This window comes from Triticum aestivum, chromosome 3B, assembly GCF_018294505.1.
Source record: "Triticum aestivum cultivar Chinese Spring chromosome 3B, IWGSC CS RefSeq v2.1, whole genome shotgun sequence".
Taxonomy (NCBI): Eukaryota; Viridiplantae; Streptophyta; class Magnoliopsida; order Poales; family Poaceae; genus Triticum; species Triticum aestivum.
The window spans coordinates 471407992-471422182 of record NC_057801.1 but is presented as its reverse complement, the minus strand read 5'-3'; positions in this window follow the sequence as shown (position 1 = coordinate 471422182).

The following is a 14191-nucleotide window of genomic DNA, read 5'->3' as shown; positions in this document are numbered from 1 at the left end:
ATTACGACGTTCGGACACACCATTTCGTTGTGGTGTTCCGGGTGGCGTGAGTTGCGAAACTATTCCGCATTGCTTCAAATGTAAACCAAACTCGTAACTCAAATATTCTCCTCCACGATCAGATCGTAGAAATTTTATTTTTTTTGTTACGATGATTTTCCACTTCACTCTGAAATTCTTTGAACTTTTCAAATGTTTCAGACTTGTGTTTCATCAAATAGATATACCCATATCTGCTCAAATCATCTGTGAAGGTGAGAAAATAACGATACCTGTCGTGAGCCTCAGTATTTATTGGACCACATACATCGGTATGTATGATTTCCAACAAATCAGTTGCTCGCTCCATAGTTCCCGAGAACGGCGTTTTAGTCATCTTGCCCATGAGGCACGGTTCGCAAGTACCAAGTGATTCATAATCAAGTGATTTCAGAAGTCCATCAGTATGGAGTTTCTTCATGCGCTTTACACCAATATGACCCAAACGGCAGTGCCACAAATAAGTTGCACTATCATTATCAACTCTGGATTTTTGTCTTCAACATTATGAATATGTGTATCACTACTATCGAGATTTAATAAAAATAGACCACTCTTCAAGGGTGCATGACCATAAAAGATATTACTCATATAAATAGAACAACCATTATTCTCTGATTTAAATGAATAACTGTCTCGCATCAAACAAGATCCAAATATAATGTTCATGCTTAACGCTGGCACCAAATAACAATTATTTAGGTATAAAACTAATCCCGATGGTAGATGTAGAGGTAGCGTGCCGACCGCGATCACATCGACTTTGGAACCATTTCCCATGTGCATCGTCACCTCGTCCTTAGCCAATCCTCGCTTAATCCGTAGTCCCTGTTTCGAGTTGCAAATATTAGCAACAGAATCAGTATCAAATACCCAGGTGCTACTGCAAGCATTAGTAAGGTACACATCAATAACATGTATATCACATATACCTTTGTTCACTTTGCCATCCTTCTTATCCGCCAAATACTTGGGGCAGTTCCGCTTCCAGTGTCCAGTCTGTTTGCAGTAGAAGCACTCAGTCTCAGGCTTAGGTCCAGATTTTGGTTTCTTCTCTTGAGCAGCCACTTGCTTGCTGTTCTTCTTGAAGTTCCCCTTCTTCTGCCCTTTACCCTTTTTTCTTGAAACTGGTGGTCTTATTGACCATCAACACTTGATGCTCCTTTTTGATTTCTACCTCCGCAGCCTTTAGCATTGCGAAGAGCTCGGGAATAGTCTTGTCCATCCCTTGCATATTATAGTTCATCACGAAGCTCTTGTAGCTTGGTGGCAGTGATTGAAGAATTCTGTCACTGACACTATCATTAGGAAGATTAACTCCCAGTTGAATCAAGTGATTATTATACCCAGACATTTTGAGTATTTGTTCACTGACAAAACTATTCTCCTCCATCTTACAGCTATAGAACTTATTGGAGACTTCATATCTCTCAATCCGGGCATTTGCTTGAAATATTAACTTCAACTCTTGGAACATCTCATATGCTCCATGACGTTCAAAACGCCGTTGAAGACCCGGTTCCAAGCCGTAAAGCATGGAACACTGAACTATCAAGTAGTCATCAGCTTTGCTCTGCCAGACGTTCTTAACGTCATCAGTTACATCTGTAGCAGGCCTGGCACCCAGCGGTGCTTCCAGGACGTAATTCTTATGTGCAGCAATGAGGATAATCCTCAGGTTACGGACCCAGTCCGTGTAATTGCTACCATCATCTTTCAACTTAGCTTTCTCAAGGAACGCATTAAAATTCAACGGAACAACAGCACGAGCCATCTATCTACAACAAACATAGACAAGCAAAATACTATCAGGTACTAAGTTTATGATAAATTTAAGTTCAACTAATCATATTACTTAAGGCCTGTTCGGTATCTCACCAGTTTCAAAACTCCGCTCCGTGCTAGGAGCTGGTTCCGAGCCACTCCGTAGGATTCCACTGCCGCTCCCTCCGCTCCGGGAGTCGCAGCCGTGGAGCCGAGTGAATCCGAACAGGGCTTTAAGAACTCCCACTTAGACAGACATCTCTCTAGTCATCTAAGTGATCACGTGATCCAAATCAACTAAACCATGTCCGATCATCATGTGAGATGGAGTAGTTTCAATGGTGAACATCACTATGTTGATCATATCTACTATATGATTCACGTTCGACCTTTCGGTCTCCGTGTTCCAAGGCCATATCTGTATATGCTAGGCTCGTCAAGTTTAACCGGAGTATTCCGCGTGTGCAACTGTTTTGCACCCGTTGTATTTGAAGTAGAGCCTATCACACCGATCATCACGTGGTGTCTCAGCACGAATAACTTTCGCAATGGTGCATACTCAGGGAGAACACTTCTTGATAATTTAGTGAGAGATCATCTTAAAATGTTACCATCAAACAAAGCAAGATAAGATGCATAAAGGATAAACATCACATGCAATCAATATAAGTGATATGATATGGCCTTCATCATCTTGTGCTTGTGATCTCCATCTCCGAAGCACCGTCGTGATCACCATCGTCACCGGTCCGACACCTTGATCTCCATCGTAGCATCGTTGTCGTTATGCCATCTATTGCTTCTACAACTATCGCTACCGCTTAGTGATAAAGTAAAGCAATTACAGGGCGTTTGCATTTCATACAATAAAGCGACAACCATATGGCTCCTGCCAGTTGCCGATAACTTCGGTTACAAAACATGATCATCTCATACAATAAAATATAGCATCACGTCTTGACCATATCACATCACAACATGCCCTGCAAAAACAAGTTAGACATCCTCTACTTTGTTGTTGCAAATTTTACGTGGCTGCTACGGGCTGAGCAAGAACCGTTCTTACCTACGCATCAAAACCACAACGATAGTTTGTCAAGTTGGTGCTGTTTAAACCTTCGCAAGGACCGGGCGTAGCCACACTCGGTTCAACTAAAGTGAGAGAGACAGACACCCGCCGGTCACCTTTAAGCAACTAGTGCTCGTGGCGGTGAAACCAGACTCGCGTAAGCGTACGCGTAATGTCGGTCCGGGCCGCTTCATCTCACAATGTCGCTGAACCAAAGTATGACATGCTGGTAAGCAGTATGACTTATATCGCCCACAACTCACTTGTGTTCTACTCGTGCATATGACATCTACGCATAAAACCTGGCTCGGATGCCACTGTCGGGGAACGTAGTAATTTCAAAATATTTCCTACACACACGCAAGATCATGGTGATGCATAGCAACAAGAGGGGAGAGTGTAGTCTACGTACCCTCGTAGACAGAAAGCGGAAGCGTTAGAACAACGCGGTTGATGTAGTCGTACGTCTTCACGGCCCGACCGATCAAGCACCGAAACTACGGCACCTCCGAGTTCTAGCACACGTTCAGCTCGATGGCGATCCCCGAACTCTGATCCAGTAGAATGTCGGGGAAGAGTTCCATCAGCACGACGGCGTGGTGACGATCTTGATGTTCTACCGTCGCAGGGCTTCGCCTAAGCACCGCTACAATATTATCGAGGACTATGGTGGAGGGGGGCACCGCACACGGCTAAGAGATCAAGAGATCAATTGTTGTGTCTAGAGGTGCCCCCTGCCCCCGTATATAAAGGAGCCAAGGGGGAGGGGGCGGCTAGCCAACGAGGGCGCGCCAAGGGGGAGTCCTACTCCCACCGGAAGTAGGACTCCCTTCTTTCCTAGTTGGAGTAGGAGAAGGGGGAAGGAAGAGGGAGAGAGGAAGGAAAGGGGGCTCCGCCCCCCTCTCCTTGTCCTATTCGGACTAGGGGGGAGGGGGCGCGGCCCAGCTCTTGCCTCCTCTCTTCCTCTCCACTAAGGCCCGTGTAGGCCCATTAAGCTCCGGGGGGGGGGGGTTCCGGTAACCTCCCGGTACTCCGGTAAAATCCTGATTTCACCCGGAACACTTCCGATATTCAAATATAGGCTTCCAATATACCAATCTTCATGTCTCGACCATTTCGAGACTCCTCGTCATGTCCGTAATCACATTCGGGACTCCGAAAAAACTTCGGTACATCAAAACTCATAAACTCATAATATAACTATCATCGAAACCTTAAGCGTGCGGACCCTACGGGTTCGAGAACTATGTAGACATGACCTAGAACTTTTTCCGGTCAATAACCAATAGCGGAACCTGGATGCTCATATTGGCTCCTACATATTTTACGAAGATCTTTATCGGTCAAACTGCATAACAACATACATTGTTCCCTTTGTCATCGGTATGTTACTTGCCCGAGATTCGATAGTCGATATCCAATACCTACTTCAATCTCGTTACCGGCAAGTCTCTTTACTCGTTACGTAATGCATCATTTCGTAACTAACTCATTAGCTACATTGTTTGCAAGGCTTATAGTGATGTGCATTACCGAGAGGGCCCAGAGATACCTCTCCGACAATCGGAGTGACAAAACCTAATCTCGAAATACGCCAACTCAACATGTACCTTTGGAGACACCCGTAAAGCTCCTTTATAATCACCCAGTTATGTTGTGACGTTTGGTAGCACACAAAGTGTTCCTCCGATAAACGGGAGTTGCATAATCTCATAGTTATAGGAACTTGTATAAGTCATGAAGAAAGCAATAGCAACTTACTAAACGATCAAGTGCTAAGCTAATGGAATGGGTCAAGTCAATCACATCATTCTTCTAATGATGTGATCCCATTAATCAAATGACAACACATATCTATGGTTAGGAAACATAACCATCTTTGATTAATGAGCTAGTCAAGTAGAGGCATACTAGTGACATTAAGTTTGTCTATGTATTCACACATGTATCATGTTTCCGGTTAATACAATTCTAGCATGAATAATAAATATTTATCATGATATGAGGAAATAAATAATAACTTTATTATTGCCTCTAGGACATATTTCCTTCATAAACCTGCGCTAGTAGTAGCGCAGGTTTATACCCCTCACTACCACTATGGCATGTCCCCGGGGGCACGATATAGACCACTTAATAGTAGCGGGGGCAAAAGCCTGCGCTACTAGTAAGTAGCAGTAGCGAGGGTTATAAATCCGCGCTACTAGAAGTGTCTGCCTATATAAGCTTTTCTCTAGTAGTGTACGCACTTGTCCTATAGGGTCTTAGCATGACGGTTTTTTAATTGTCTATATACTACTCCCTCCGTCCGGAAATACTTGTCGTGAAAATGGGTAAAAATAGATGTATGTAGAACTAAAATACGTCTAGATACATTCATCTCTTCTACAAGTATTTTCGGACGAAGGGAGTACAATAAGATCTGCCCGGTTTCGATGAGGAAGTGATGATGACAGTGGCGCTTCAGTACTGGTAGTCGTGTCTAGGTGATTCATGGTCCTGCTTGTAATTTTCATTTCTTCAATGTTTCTTGTATTGCGAATGGATAGATTGCAAGTTTTCTTGGAAAAAATGTCTGTACTACCATGCGTGTAGTGCTTTTCTTTAAAACATAGTGCATCTATACTACCACATCTTTTCGGTCTATAATAGAAGGAGTAGTACGTAGGGGCTGGAATTTGAGGCTCCAGGTTCCAGGACGAATCCTTAACTTTGAAAAAAAAAATCATCTACGGGGTAAGTTAAGAACATATATAAAAGGTGTTGACACCAGATTTTGGCATGGTCAAAAACATAATTAAGAAGGCTTTAAATGGAAAAGTGCTCAAAGTGAGAAAGTTCCGTATCATCAAAAGGCGAAACTTTGATATTTGAGCCATAGCCACCCGATCTCATCTCTAAGGCCGAAATTGTGTTTGAAGCACTGAGATTTTATATTCAGAACACTATTCGGCTGATTACGCCCCATGATGGCCTCATATGAGAAAAGTTTCTACACAAATTGTCTTCGTCTCATCAAAACGATTGATTTTGATATAAGAAACGTCTAAATTGGAGTTCGTATGCAAAAGTTAGAGCCAAAACAGTGTGCTGCATAAGTCTGCCCCGGAAGTTCCGGGCAAAACTTCCGGGGAGGTTCTGGGCTAAACCGAAAGTTTGCATGTTGTGCACCCCGAAAACAGGAATTTCAACATTTGCAGATTTGCGGAGCCGATTTCGACATCAAGATGACCTCGGATGAAAAACTGATCAACTAAGGAATTTTTATGCATTGCAAGATCTACAACTTTGCTTTTGGGACCATCACGATCCGAAGCCATATGCGACCTGCAGGAGCTGTGCAAGAGGGCTACTTAATGTAATTTCAGCCCGAAATTTCCGGGCTGACCGGAAGTTCCGGCCCTCGTAGTCCGAGTTAGGTTATCTTTTGATGTTTTGGACGGGATTTGAGTCCTTTTCATGTACGGAAAGTCCAGCCGCCTCATATATATGTAAGAGGTGACGGCCGATTGAATAACAACACACAATCGAACAAATCTATCTAAACGTTTGCCCTTTACTTTTCCTTCTCCCTTGTTCTTCTTCTTCCTCGTTCTTCGTTCGTTCTTCTTGTTGCAGGGCGGCGAACCCCGTGGCCCTAGGGGCGGTTAGGCCGACCTAGGGCAGCCCATAGCCGCCGCGCGCCCTGACGGGGTCCCTCCCGAGCGTGAGGGGTTTCGGATCCTCAAAAGCGCCCATCGGATTGCCTGCGTACCGCGCTTTCGGACGGGTCTCCTTCGGCGTGAGCTACGGTGCATCACCCTCGGTGTTGGAGGTACACGGTGACGTGTTCGTGTGCGAACACACTTTTTGGCGACTCCGCTGGGGACGAAGCTTTGAACGGTCTCCAGCCCGTTTCTTGCTACGAAGAGATCGTCATCTAGGGTTTGCAATCTGCAAAGGTAATATGAATACCCAATTCACATATGCAGATGCAAATAATGCATATGTTGTTGCTAGATCATCTAATGAGCATAATGTATCGGCTAGCCCTAGCTTTATCAATCATGCATCTAATAATGTGCAAGAGCCGATGCAACATAATCTTCATGCTTCAACTTTATATAATTTTAGCAACATGCAACATATGTATCCCAACTCCTATGCATCGGCAACCCCACAAATCTATACGCCGATGAACAACATGATGAGTTCGGTTAATCAAGTTGAAACACCCCATGTAGGAACTTTCAATGGATGCTGCTACGTCTTGAGCTTGCGTTGGTTTTTCTCGAAGAGGAGAGGGTGATGCAGCAAAGTGTAGCGTAAGTATTTCCCTCAGTCTTGAGAACCAAGGTATCAATCGAGTAGGAGGCTCCTCAAAAGTCCCACACACCTACACAAACAAACTGAGAACTCGCAACCAACGCAATAAAGGGGTTGTCAATCCCTTCACGGCCACTTGCGAAAGTGAGATCTAATAGAGATAGTATGATAAGATAAATATATTTTTGATATTTTATAATATAGATGCAAAAAGTAAAGATGCAAATAAAAGTAGATTGAAAGCAAATATGATAAGAGATAGACCCCGGGGCCATAGGTTTCACTAGAGGCTTCTCTCGAGATAGCATAAGTATTACAGTGGGAGAACAAATTACTGTCGAGCAATTGATAGAAAAGCGCATAGTTATGAGATTATCTAGGCATGATCATGTATATAGGCATCACGTCCATAACAAGTAGGCCGACTCCTGCCTGCATCTACTACTATTACTCCACACATCGACCGACTCCTGCCTGCATCTAGAGTATTAAGTTCATAAGAACAGAGTAACGCATTAAGCAAGATGACATGATGTAGAGGGATAAACTCATGCAATATGATATAAACCCCATCTTGTTATCCTCGATGGCAACAATACAATATGTGCCTTGCAACCCTTTCTGTCACTGGGTAAGGACACCGCAAGATTGAACCCAAAGCTAAGCACTTCTCCCATGGCAAGAAGGACCAATCTAGTAGGCCAAACCAAACTGATAATTTGAAGAGACTTGCAAAGATAACTCAATCATACATAAAAGATTTCAGAGAAGATTCAAATATTATTCATAGATAAACTTGATCATAAACCCACAATTCATCGGAACTCGACAAACACACCGCAAAAATAGATTACATCGAATGGATCTCCACAAGAGAGGGGGAGAACATTGTATTGAGATCCAAAAAGAGAGAAGAAGCCATCTAGCTAATAACTATGGACCCATAGGTCTGTGGTAAACTACTCACAACTCATCGGAGGGACAAGGATGTTGATGTAGAAGCCCTCCGTGGTTGATTCCCCCTCCGGCAGAGTGCCGGCGAAGGCTCCAAGATGAGATATCGCGGATACAAAAGGTTACAGCGGTGGAAATTGTGTTTCGTGGTGCTCCTGGATGTTTTCGGGGTACGTACGTATATATAGGAGGAAGAAGTACGTCGGTGGCCGCCTGAGGGGCCCACGAGACAGGGGGCGCGCCCTATAGGGGGGAGCGCGGTCCCCTATCTCGTGGGGCCCTCGGAAGCTTCTTGATTTGCACTCCAAGCTCTCCAGATCACATTCGTTCCAAAAATCACGCTCCCGAAGGTTTCATTCCGTTTGGACTCCGTTTGATATTCCTTTTCTTCAAAATACTGAAATAGGCAAAAAAACAGCAATATGGGTGTAACGCCCCGGATCCGATGCGCCAGGTGTCCGCCAGTTATTTGAAATTGTTGCCATGTCTTTTGCTTGCGTGTTGCATTTTATCATGTCATCATGTGCATTTCACCTTGCATACGTGTTCGTCTCATGCATCCGAGCCTTTTCCCCGTTGTCCGTTTTGCGATCCGGCGCTCCTATGTCCTCCGGCGTTCCCCTTTTGTCTCCTGTTGTGAGCGGGTGTTAAACTTTCTCGGAATGGCCCGAGGTTTGCCAAGCGGCCTTGGTATAGCACCGGTAGACTGCCTCTCAAGTTTCGTGCCATTTGGAGGTCGTTTGATACTCCAACGGTTAACCGCGTAGCCCGAAACCCCCCTTCCTATTTGCAGCCCAACACCCCTCCAAAGTGTCCCCAAACCCAGCAAACTCCCCTCCATGCTCTCGGTCGTTCGATCACGATCGTGTGGGCGAAAACCGCTCCTCATTTGGATTCTCCTAGCTCCCTCTACCTATAAATTAGCCTTCCCCTCCGAAATTTCGGGTGAAACCCTAGTCCTCCGCACACGTCCGGCCGCAGCCGGACATGTCCGCCCCGCCGCCGCAGCCAACCCATGCGCGCCACGTGGCCCGCCGCCGTCCCACCGCGCCGCGGCCCGCCCGAGCCCATCCAGGGCCCGCGCGCCGCCGCCGCCGCCCGAGCGCGCCCCTCCGCCCGGCTGCGCCCCGCCGCCTCCCGCGCCGGCCCGGCCACCCTCGCCGTCCGGCGCCGCCCGCCGCGGCCTCCGCCTCCTCCCGTCGCCACGCCGGCGTCCCTCCGCCCGCAGCGCGACCTCGCCGGAGCTCCTCTGTGCGCCGCGCCGCCGAGCCCATCCGGCCGCCGCCCGATCCCTGCCGCCCTTCGCCGGCACTCGCCGCCGCCGGCTGCCCAGGCTCCTCCGTGCCTCCCCGAGCGCCGCCCGGAGCCCTCCGGCCCCGCGCGTCGCCGGCCGCGCCCGCCTCCGGCCGGATCCGGTCCGGGGCCATCTCCCCGTGCCGCCCTCGACCTCCCGCGGCCATCTCCGGCGATGCTCCAGCCATCATCGTTTTCCGTGCGAAGGTTGACTTTCCCCCTTGAAAATTCTACCAAGTCCCCGAATCTGTGACATTATCATGACATGTTCATCGCATCGTATCTCTGCAGCCGTAGCTCCGTTTCGTGCGTGTAATATGTCAAACTGTTCGTCTCAACGAGTACATCATTTGGGCCCATTGCATCATATTCATTTGAGGTCATCTTGATGCCTGAATCATCGTTGCAAGAGTGCTTCATGATGTCATCTGCTGTATGTTAACAGAACTAGCTCTTTTGTCATTTTTGCCATGATTGATGTGTGCATCCTATGAGGTTGATGTCTACATGTGATTTTATCTATGCTATGTCTTGTTTACAGAGGTGCTTACCATGTATTTTTGTGATCAATGTGGTGACTAGCACAAGCATACAAACTAGGCATCGTGATGTTGCTGATTTTAGTCCCTGTTGTGCTGTTATTTTGATGCCATGTAAACTTGATGCTACAGAGAGATCCATGCATATTTTGAGACACTTCAGTAAGGATGTTTTGAACATATGGTTATGATCTATCCATTCATGCCCCTGGTTGCAATTATGGAGTAGTCTAGCATGTAATTTTTGTGCTCTACTTTTACTTCAAAATGTTTCCTGACAGATTGTTTACATGTTATTCAATTTTGCCAAGGTTGTTGTAGTTGATCCTTGCATGCTATGAACTTGTTCTTGCCTTGGTTTGTTTCATAAACATGTCTTTTTGATGATGCTATGCTTATCTTGTCATGCAATGACTTGTGGCGAGTGAATCAAGCTTGTTAAGTAGTGTACTTGCTGTTCCTGTTTTGCTAGGCTGAATCTGTTATTTCATGATGCTATGTAAACCTGCTGCTACTAATCATTCTATGCATAATCTGGAGATGTTCACTAAATATGTTTTGTCCTACATGTCATGCTCTATCCATCCATGCCCCTGGTTGCATTTATAGCTTGATGTAGCTTGTTCATATCTTGCTCCAAAGTAGCTTGATAATGTTGCTGTCAGCCTGTTAACATTAAGTTCAGTTGTTGCCATGATTGTTGCTAGTGTTCCATGCACCCTATGACCTTGCTCTTGCCATGCTTAGCTTCACAAACATGCCTTATTACTGTTGGTTGCCTTGCCATGCCATGGTTTGATTTGTAGTGAGTTGCACAAGCTCATCTACATGCCTTCATAATTCTGTTCCTGCCATGTATGAATCTGTTTTATAACTTGCCATGTTTACATGGGTGCCATCATATTTTCTGATCCTTTTTGGCTCATGGTCAGTAAAGGACATTTGATCTACGCATTTCGTAGTATCATGTCATGCCTTTGTTTGCCATGTTAGGTTCCTGTAACATATTGTTTGATAGCTCTAAACATTGCAACCTGATGTTATTTTCTGCAAAGTCTGAAATTGTTATTACTTGCAATCTTACCATGTGTGTTTGAGCATGTTCTAGTGATTTCTGGAGATAGCTCAGTGTTCATGTTTTGTTATGCTTTACCTGTACATCATGTCCATGCCTTGTTTCTTCATATTGTGGTGTTGTAGCATGTTGTTTTGGTGCTTGCAAGATGCATAGTTGCTGTTTTGGACAGCTTGTCCTTTATACTTGTTTCATGTGTGTGTGTTGCACCGTTGCTCCGTTTTGAGTGTGCTCTATATGAAACTTGCTTAAAATTGCATGTAGCTTCATATTATCATGTTGCATCCTTGGTTTGAGGTGTTTGCTTGATGTTTCAATGCATTTTGCATCAATGCCATGTTTAACTTGTTTTGCTCATATCTTCTAGGCCGTAGCTCCGAACTAAATGATCTTTATATGCAACTTGACTAGAATCTCATGTAGATCATCTTTGGGCATCTTAACTTGCTGTTTAACAACTTGAACATAAGTTGTATTCAGATCTGGACCAATTTCGAAATATGCATATGAGGACTTACCGGAATTGTTATATGTTGTTCCCGGCCTCATTTAAACTTGCCTTGATATGTTGTTCTTGTTTGCATCATCTCTTGCCATGAGTAGCTTCATGTAGTCTTGTCTTGCATCATGCTTGTTCGTGCATCATGCCTTGTTCATGTGTGGTGTGTTTACCATGTTGTGTGCTTCTTTTCGATAGTTCCCGTTTCCGTTGCGATCATGAGGATTCGTTCGTCTACGCTTGGTTCGTCTTCGTGGCTTCATCTTCTTCATGGACTCGTTCTTCTTCCTTGCGGGATTTCAGGCAATATGACCGCTACCCTGGATCTCACTACTATCATTGATGTGCTAGTTGCTTCATTCTATCGCTATGCTGCGCTACCTATCACCTGTTTATCAAGCCTCCAATATTGCCATGAACCTCTAACCCTTGATACCTTTCCTATGCAAACCCTTGTTTGGCTATGTTACCACTTTCGCTCAGCCCCTCTTATAGCGTTGTTAGTTGCAGGTGAAGTTAAAGATTGCTCCATGGTGGACAGGATTTTGGTTGGGATATCACAATATCTCTTATATTATTAATGCATCTATATACTTGGTAAAGGGTGGAAGACTCGACCTTATGCCTGGTGTTTTGTTCCACTCTTGCCGCCCTAGTTTCCGTCATACCGGTGTCATGTTCCCGGATTTTGCGTTCCTTACGCGGTCGGGTGATTTATGGGACCCCCTTGACAGTTCGCTTTGAATAAAACTCCTCCAGCAAGGCCCAACCTTGGTTTTACCATTTGCCTCACCTAGCCCTTTTTCCCTTGGGAGTCGCGCTCTCGAGGGTCATCTTTATTTTACCCCCCCGGGCCAGTGCTTGTCTAAGTGTTGGTCCAAACCGAGCGATGTCCGGCGCCCCTGGGCAACCAGGGTCTATGCCAACCCGACATCTTGCTCATCCAGTGTGCCCTGAGAATGAGATATGTGCAGCTCCTATCGGGATTTGTCGGCACAGTGGGAGGCTTTGCTGGTCTTGTTTTACCATTGTCGAAATGTCTTGTAAACCGGGATTCCGAGTCTGATCGGGTCTTCCTGGGAGAAGGTATATCCTTCGTTGATCGCGAGAGCTTATCATGGGCTAAGTTGGGACACCCCTGCAGGGTATAATCTTTCGAAAGCCGTACCTACGGTTATAGGCAGATGGGAATTTGTTAATGTCCGGTTGTAGATAACTTGACACCAGATCCGAATTAAAACGCATCAACCGCGTGTGTAGCCGTGATGGTCTCTTTTCGGCGGAGTCCGGGAAGTGAACACGGTTTTGGGTTATGCTTGACGTAAGTAGGAGTTCAGGATCACTTCTTGATCATTGCTAGTTGACGACCGTTCCTTTGCTTCTCTTCTCGCTCTTATTTGTGTATGTTAGCCACCATATATGCTTAGTCGCTGCTGCAACCTCACCACTTTACCCCTTCCATTCTCTTTAAGCTTTGCTAGTCTTGATACCCATGGTAATGGGATTGCTGAGTCCTCGTGGCTCAGAGATTACTACAACAACAGTTGCAGGTACAGGTTGTGCGATGATCATGACGCAAGAGCGATGCTTGCTTGCGTTGAGTTCTTCTTCTGTTTCTTCTTCGATCAAGGATAGATTCCAGGTCGGCAGCCTGGGCTAGCAGGGTGGATGTCATTTGAGTTTCTGTTTGTGTTTCATCCGCAGCCGGATGATGCTATGATGTATTGTGATGTTGTATTCGGGTGGCATTGTTTGCCTCTTGTATGTATCCCCACCTATTATGTAATGTTGATGTAATGATATCCACCTTGCAAAAGCGTTTCAATATGCGGGTCTATCCTTGGTGGGACCTTCGAGTTCCTTTTGGATAGGGTCGCATATTGGGCGTGACAAGTTGGTATCAGAGCCTCGACCGACCCTAGGAGCCCCCTTGATTGATCATGTAGTTTGGCCATTGTCGAGTCTAGAAGAAAACTGTTTTCGGAGTCTAGTTATATCGGAGAGTAGGAATTCTTTTTACTCCTCAGCCCCTTCGTCGCTCTGGTAAGAAATATTGACGTAGGTGTTTTGAATTACTCCTCTTCCCCTTCAAATTTTTCTTTAGGATCACGCAGTTGGTTTTCCGATCGTTGGTTCTCAGCTCTTTTGATCCGGTGCATTTCTCGTCAAGTCGACTCGACCCTGTTCATCTTCGCAAGTTCAATCCTCAGTTTCCTCTCAACGAAGTTATTTCTCTATCCTCAGTTGTTTTATTTTCCCACCCGCCCACCCCTTTTTCTACTTGGAGCCGGAGTCCGTAATCGAGTAACCATCCTACTCGTGTGAAGTCTTTGCTTTCTTTCCTCAATGATTTCAACCGGTGTTCTCTATTCAAGATATTCGTCGATTTCCCCTTCCAAGTTGCCTTTGTTTTCCCGCCTTCCCACCCTTTTTCTTCCCGGAGCTTGAGTCTGTTTTGAGCATCAATTTCATTTGTGTGCAGCCTCTTCAGTCTTTCATCATTTGTTTCAACCGGTGAATTCTCGTCTCGGTGGACATTCTTCATCTCCGGTGGACTCAATTCAAGTTTTTCGGTGTTGATCGTATTCTTTTCCTTGGATCAAGTGTTTTCCCTGCTCATTCGTCTCTCGCCAGCTTATCCTTCCGGAGTGTTC